The sequence below is a fragment of the Peromyscus eremicus genome, chromosome 17, assembly GCF_949786415.1.
Source record: "Peromyscus eremicus chromosome 17, PerEre_H2_v1, whole genome shotgun sequence".
Lineage (NCBI taxonomy): Eukaryota > Metazoa > Chordata > Mammalia > Rodentia > Cricetidae > Peromyscus > Peromyscus eremicus.
This window is the reverse complement of record NC_081433.1, coordinates 30,403,016-30,410,150: the sequence shown is the minus strand read 5'-3', so window position 1 is coordinate 30,410,150 and position 7,135 is coordinate 30,403,016. Positions and strand designations below refer to the sequence as shown.

At 37.4% G+C, this 7,135-nt stretch overlaps 1 pseudogene; it reads left to right on the top strand.

Moving 5' to 3' along the window:
• The first annotated feature begins 5,529 nt into the window (after window positions 1–5,529).
• LOC131894706 (voltage-dependent anion-selective channel protein 3-like) lies at window positions 5,530–6,836 on the top strand (annotated as a pseudogene).
• Window positions 6,837–7,135: the final 299 nt, after the last annotated feature.

The window sequence follows — 7,135 nt, the reverse complement described above, 5'->3', positions numbered from 1 at the left end:
CATCCTTGACCTATTTCCACCTATTGAAACATTGATCACCCAGCTCTGTCCTGCCTCCAGGCAGATTCCCTCTACAATTTCTTCTCCCCAAAGGTGCTGTCATTTATTCACTCACCTTCCACCTTAAATTATCACTGCTTATTCTCTTGTTCTACTTTTTTTTTCTTCAGGACCTTAATATATCTGAAATTATAACATATTTGTCTTCTTGTCTTTTGTCTCTCTAACTAAAAAGGAAGTTTCCAAAAAGTATGAAAAATACTACTTTAATTTTCCACTCATCCTCAATACCTAGAAATTACTTGGTATGTATCTCATTAAATATTTATTGGGATGAATGAATGAATAGTCGTTGTCAGAAAATTTGAAGCATGCTGCTTTGATAGTGTAATTACAGAATTGCCTCATCATCATTAAGTTGGATATAACAAATTAAAGACAGTCTCCACTTGAAGTCAATGTATTTCATATGTAATGTGAATAAATTAACATAATTCTGCATGAGAAAAATTACCAAAGGAATTGCCAATTTTCAGTCTTACATTAGAGAAATCTGTGGGCTAAATTGTTTGGCAAGTTACCTGACATAACATAGTCACAAGTACTTTATAAACCCACATGAACATTTTCTCTCATTACATTCTAATCTCCCAGAAGGGGATATATTTTCATGTTGAAGTAATTTGAACCCAATTCATTTTAAGGAATGGATTAAGATTCTTATTTAAGGAATCAGCCCTTTCTTCCCTAAATTGGCTGATTACACTCTCCAACTGATCAATCAATCGAGTGATTCCTAAGGCAGAATATTACAGTGAAAATGTGGACTAGGCCTCAAAAGGCTAGCTCTGGCTCATATTATCCATGAGAATCCACACAAAGCCAGGCCTTACCGAGCAGAGAATGGTGGTAATAACCACACAACTCAATAAATATTCGCTGCTTGTTTTCAGTAATAATTTACTTTTAAGTACCAGGTGTCAAAGTACTTTTATGGGTTGTATCTACTTTGATTGTTTCTCCCTCTGTTGGGCATGTTTTTGTCCCAAATATATGCTAGAGATTTAATCATTACCCACAACTGGTTCCCCCGGCATTCATCTGCATGTTGGTGAGCGCCTGGGAGGAATGCAGGAGTGCATGCTGAGATCCTGTGTCAGAGCTCTTGACTAGGGTAGTCTGGGATTTTGCTCCAACATTATCTTGCTGCCAAAACTTGGGCTTAGAAGACTTTCTCAACAATTTTGTCTTTTGGGTTCTCATTAAAATGAGTCACATATGAGAGATCCAGCTCAGTGCCCAGCTCATGGTGGAAGGCCTTAAATATTAATGTTTTTTTGCCTCTTATGGTATACAGCCCTGCTCTTTTGAGCTTATTTCTCAAAATATATACTTTCTTTCCACAGGCACTTTAGGTCTCAGTGGATCATCCCTCTGAGTACAGGTTTGTGATAAGATGGACTCATGGGTGTTACTAAGAATAAATGCTACCATTTTTATAACCATTTCTGGCAGCCAGGAACTGTAACATTCTCTGGATAAACTCATTACAAAAGCTCAAATTTTGCTTGTTAGGCATTTTTTTACTATGCCTTTTAGGATCATCTGATAAATGTCCTCATACTTTTGTGACTGCATTGGGCTCAATTGTCAGGGGACAGGAAATTCATCCTCTATTGAGTCCACCACCTCTTGGCTTACTGAATAACCTATGTGATTAGCAAAAGATACTCATACCTAATTCTTATTTTCAAGCACAAAAGGCTTTACCCCTTCTTCTGAGTTTCAAATAGACATTTGTTCCTCACTGTCTGTACCTGAGAATACATCTTGCCTGTGTTTAGATCATATTTAGTCAACCATCCCTAGACACATTTGACTCATCTACTCCCCCCAAAAAATGAAAGGAAACAAACCTCTCCTTGCTTGGAGGGACAGGAGCGCAGGATTTTCTCATTTTGAACTGAAGTAACTTTCTGCAGATTAGCCTTTATCTTTGGACAGAGAAAATGATAGTTGTTTCCCATTTATGGTAAATAAAAGAGAAGAAGGCGTGACCATCTGCAGTATTCACAAGGATTTCTTTCTCAATGCACCTGGAAGAGATTCAAGAATCAGATGTAGAAACTAAATATTAAACTCTTTGATTTAATGGTATTTCTACCTAAATTGTAACTGCTAACCATTTCTAGTGCAGTGACTCCTCATGTGGTTTCTGGGCAGTCACTGAGTGATGGTTTCCCAGACATTCAAAGTAGCATTTTATTTTAACCATTCAAAAGGACTTTCAGAGTCCTCACCAGAACGAAATCCATAGGCACTGAATACAAGCCCTACCATAGTAGCTCTGGGAGTGGCACAGATGTGTTTGTGGTCCTAGATACAGACCTGAAGTTTCTATTTTATCATAAAGCTCTCCACTCTGACAGAGTAATCAAATATGTTTTGTAACATAATATTTGTATCTAGAATGACACAGTTGGACATGCTGTGCTTCTGTAACATATCAGTTGCAGAAAGAGTAGAAAATATTTGGTGTCTTGTTTTTCTGTAGGCTGAACAAATTTCTTCTTTCATAAAAATGCTGGCCTGCATTTCTCCTCTGAATGCCCTACCATTTTAATTATGGAACTAGAGAAAGTTCTTCCATGCCCAGTCTTCCTGTCTCATTTGGGCCATAATGACTGGTTTTAAGCCGCCGCCACAGGGACGATACTTGGTTCTGCCCTGCCACATGGGTAGCTCTTTTTCTCCATGTCAAAGCCACATCCATTTTTCTTTATGCTCACAAGTAAGCCAATTAGGAGGCAAGATGAATAAACCCTCACTACATTCAGGAAAGGGAACTGCAAACTGCTTACTTAAGCTGCACCAGCAAATTAAATGAGGAGGAACTCCTGATTATGCCAGAAGGTGGGGTGACATTTTAACAATTGGCAGGAATTCCTGAGAGTGTAAATACTCTAATTTTGTACCTGGCCCAAATATGTCAGGAGTGATCTACCTTTCACATTTGAAGCACCACTCCGTCTAACTGTGGAATGGAGTGGGTTGCATTTGAAGTCAAGTTCTTAAATAAAACTTTTTTAAACTGCTTAAGGCTCTGCCTTCTCACAGTGCATAGGAGCCTACTTTTTTTTCCTATGAACTTTTTCATCGCCTACACTTACCTGCTTAGTATGTGTTAAGAAAAATAAATTCATTTCTCTAAGGTATCTTTGGTTCAAGTTTAAGTTGGTAAGGATCAGGTCAGTCCAGTTTTTTCTCTACCTAGCATTCTGAAAGCAATTACTTGATACAGAAAATAAAGCAAGTAAAATAGGAATGGACCCATGACATCATCTTTCTACAGACGGCTTCCCCATACATTCACTCTACCAGAACTATAGATTACTAAGAGAAAAGTATGTGTAGAGGCAAGCAGTTGTTGCCCATGGTATTTTCCAAATTCTCATTATGCTGAAGTAGCTTAGTGTCCTTATATTTAGGTGTTGTTGGGTCTTATTTTCTGAAACCTGCATCAGAGATGGGCAGTGAATACCTTGTGGTATCCATCCCTGAGTGTATTTGTATATATCTAAACATGAGAGAATCCCGTTGAACTAAATATAACCATATATTTTATTCCACTAAATTTTTTCCATACCAGTTTTTGAAGTTTTTATATTCATTAAATTATTTGATTGTTTTAAAATATAAATGTAGCCGGGCGGTGGTGGCGCACGCCTTTAATCCCAGCACTCGGGAGGCAGAGCCAGGTGAATCTCTATGAGTTCGAGGCCAGCCTGGGCTACCAAGTGAGTTCCAGGAGAGGCACAAAGCTACACAGAGAAACCCTGTCTCGAAAAACCAAAAAAAATAAAAATAAAAAATAAAATAAAATAAAATATAAATGTATCTGTTTTATATAATTTTTATCCTCAAGTTTCCTCTTATGAATATTCTTATAGGCCATTCCATACATATGTTGTCCTAGGAATAGCATCTACTCAGAGTAATGTTAGCTAAATGCTACATTTAAAAAAACTGCAAAAAATAGTAATCCCTATTATCAAAGAATATTTAATGATTGTTATGAATTTGTGACTTCAAATGATTAAGTGCTGGCATAGTATGATAGAAAATTCAAGTACATCCTCTCATTTAATTTAAGATTACTAATTCTTAAGATTATTTTTCTTAATATTTCTTATTATTTTCTTAATATTTCTATTTCCCTGTGCCTTTTGCCCTAAGATTTTCAGAATCTATTCTCTCTCAGACAAAAATCAACAATTTTGTGATGTTTAGCAGTATCTAAGGATATCTGCTGCTGCAAAGGACAGATAAAAACCTTGATATATCAGATCACATAAACCAGAATACATTTATGTTAAATTCTCTGATTCCTTCCTTCATCAGGACTTCACAACATCTCTGTCTTTTCATCCTTTTTCTAAGCTGCAAGACTGATATAAAAGGAGGCCATTATGATGTTGTATAAAATCTGGAAAGCTTGCTGTCTATAAGAGGGCTCAGGGGAGGCTTCTCCAGTCCTCTGCTTTGCCTACCCAGACTGCTAGGCAATGAGACTGTGGTTGTATGCATTGCTCGTACAGATGCCACTCAACCACAGCCATGACTTTGTGTTCCTAAGTTTTCCATTTAGTTCTGTCAGTAAGGTAAGATTTCTTTGGCTCATCTTCTGTCTCATTCAATATGTAATATTTGTTGCATCCATCATAGGCAAATTATGTAATATTTTAGAAAGCTCTCAATGCCGCGAACAGAACAAAAGAAAAGAGGGATAGTTAAGGAAGTATGGGCCACAGGGTCAACTGATTATAATTTTTCACAGGCAATGTGGGAAGACTTCAATGCGAAGAGGACATTTAACAAAAGACTTTACAGTTATCACTCTTTACAGCAAAAACAGTGCTAAGGCAGACACATATTTAGGGGGAAATACATAAATTTCCTGGAGAGCTGAGTATACTCAAATTATTACATGTCTATCAGTATCTGAGTTTGGAACTAATTTTTTAATATACTACTGAATGAGAACCAGGAATTTATAGATAATATGTGCACACTATTATCTCTGAAAAATAATCCCCATTGATCATAGCTGGCCACATCACTCATTTTCAGGAATGAGTTCTCACTAAAGAAAAGTTAAGATGTGGACTTGACCTCACAAGTCTGAGAATTAATGTATTCTTTCAATAAACACATACTTGAAAAGTAGGATGAAGCCAAGCAGATTTACTTGTTCATTTGTTTGCTTTGCTACATCCCCTAACACAAAAAACCATTTCCTTATGTATTTAAAGATGAGGCAATCGCCTTTATTTCCATTTTGAACATTGGTTTTGCTGATGGACTCTACTCCCATGGGAACTCTTTGGAGCTTCATTTTTCTCCCAGTTAAAGAGTCACATATCTGTTTTAATTTTAAAACGTTTTGTGTTTTTAGAGCATATACATATAAATACACATATACTTAAAGGAAATATATTCAGTCCTTAAGAAAGCAAAGTGAACTTCATAATGACTAGAAATGGAGGTGAAATAAGCATATTAGAAAATACATTTCCAGGAGAAGGCCTTTGGCATTGCCTTGGTGGAGCAGGGCAAGCTCTCCCCCAGGTTCTAAATATATGTAGCACACCAACTTACTATACCCTAGGAAAGGCTGCCTAGATCATCATTAACAAAGGACATGAGTTTGGTATGATCAAAATAGATCTCAGAACCAAACCCTGTAGTAGAGTGGAATTTTCAACTTCAGGCCATGCTTTCACTAATGCCTGAAAAAGGCATCTGACAACCTAGAGACCAAATACAAGGTCTATAACTATGGGCTTCACTTCAGGCAAAAAATGAAACACAGAATCTTAGGAAGGAAATTTCGGGGGAGAATAAGTTGTCTAACTTACTAGACAACTGACTATTTCAACTTAGTTGAAACTGACTATAGAGGACAGACTTGTACCAGACACAAGGAAGAGGAAGAATGGGAAATTAAATTCCTCTGTGCTGGCTAATTTTATGGCAACTTGACAAAGCTAGAGTAATCTGAGAGGAGAGAACCCCAACTGAGAAAGTACCTCTATAAGGTTGGGCTGTAGGCAAGCCTATTTTCTTAATTAGCGATTGATCTTGGAGGGCTCAGTCCATTGTGGGTGGTGCCATCCCTGGGCTGCTGGTCCTGGGTTGTAAAATGAAGCAGGCTGAGTAAGCCAAAGGGAGCAAGCCAGTAAGCAGCATCCTTCCATTATCTCTGCATCAGCTCCTGTCTCCAGATTCATGCCATATTTAAGTTCTTGTCCTGACTTCATTCAGTGATAGACTATAGATGTGGAAGCATAAGCCAAATAAACTATTTCCTCCTCAACTTGCGTATGGTCATGGTGCTTAATCATAGCAATAGTAATCCAAATTAAGATAGCCTTCTAGAAATATGATTGTTTTAATCTTGGTAGTAACGTTGATATAGATTCTTCTGGAACAACACACATGAATGGGCTGTATTGGCCTTTAAAGGTGGGCTTGCTATCTATAAGATGAGTTTTGACAAAGCCAAATCCAAACTGTCTCAGAATAATTTGCCTATTGGAAAGCTCTGGAATGCTGCAGACTTCCAACAGCAAATGGTAGTACTGAATTGGGAGGCTCTATCTACCAGAGAGTTAACCTTTCTATTAGCCAAAGTAAATAATATTGATTTAATTGGACTGGGTTATATGCAGACCCTATAACCAGGAGTCCAGTTGGTCCTCTCAGTTTTAATAGAAGGAAAGAATCTTAATGCAGGAGATAACAAAGTTGGTTTGGGGCTTGTACTGGAAGCTTAATGTGGTTTGTACCTGGAAATGAAATAAACCCACCCATGTTTTAGCCTTAAAATTCTATGAAATTTCAGGTGTAAATTTTGTATTCTTCCAAAAACATTGCATGCCTTTCCATGCTGAAGTCTATCCTAAAGGAGGTCTTGCAAGACAAACCTGGAAATTGACACATTTGTGCCAAATTTCAGTTAAGTCCTGCAGAGTTGATTTAAATATGTTCCTCAGCAACAATGTTGTGACATGTTAAAGAAAGTGATCTGACACCCTAGTTTGTACAGCATATCCTGCAGGCCCCACTACTCCAC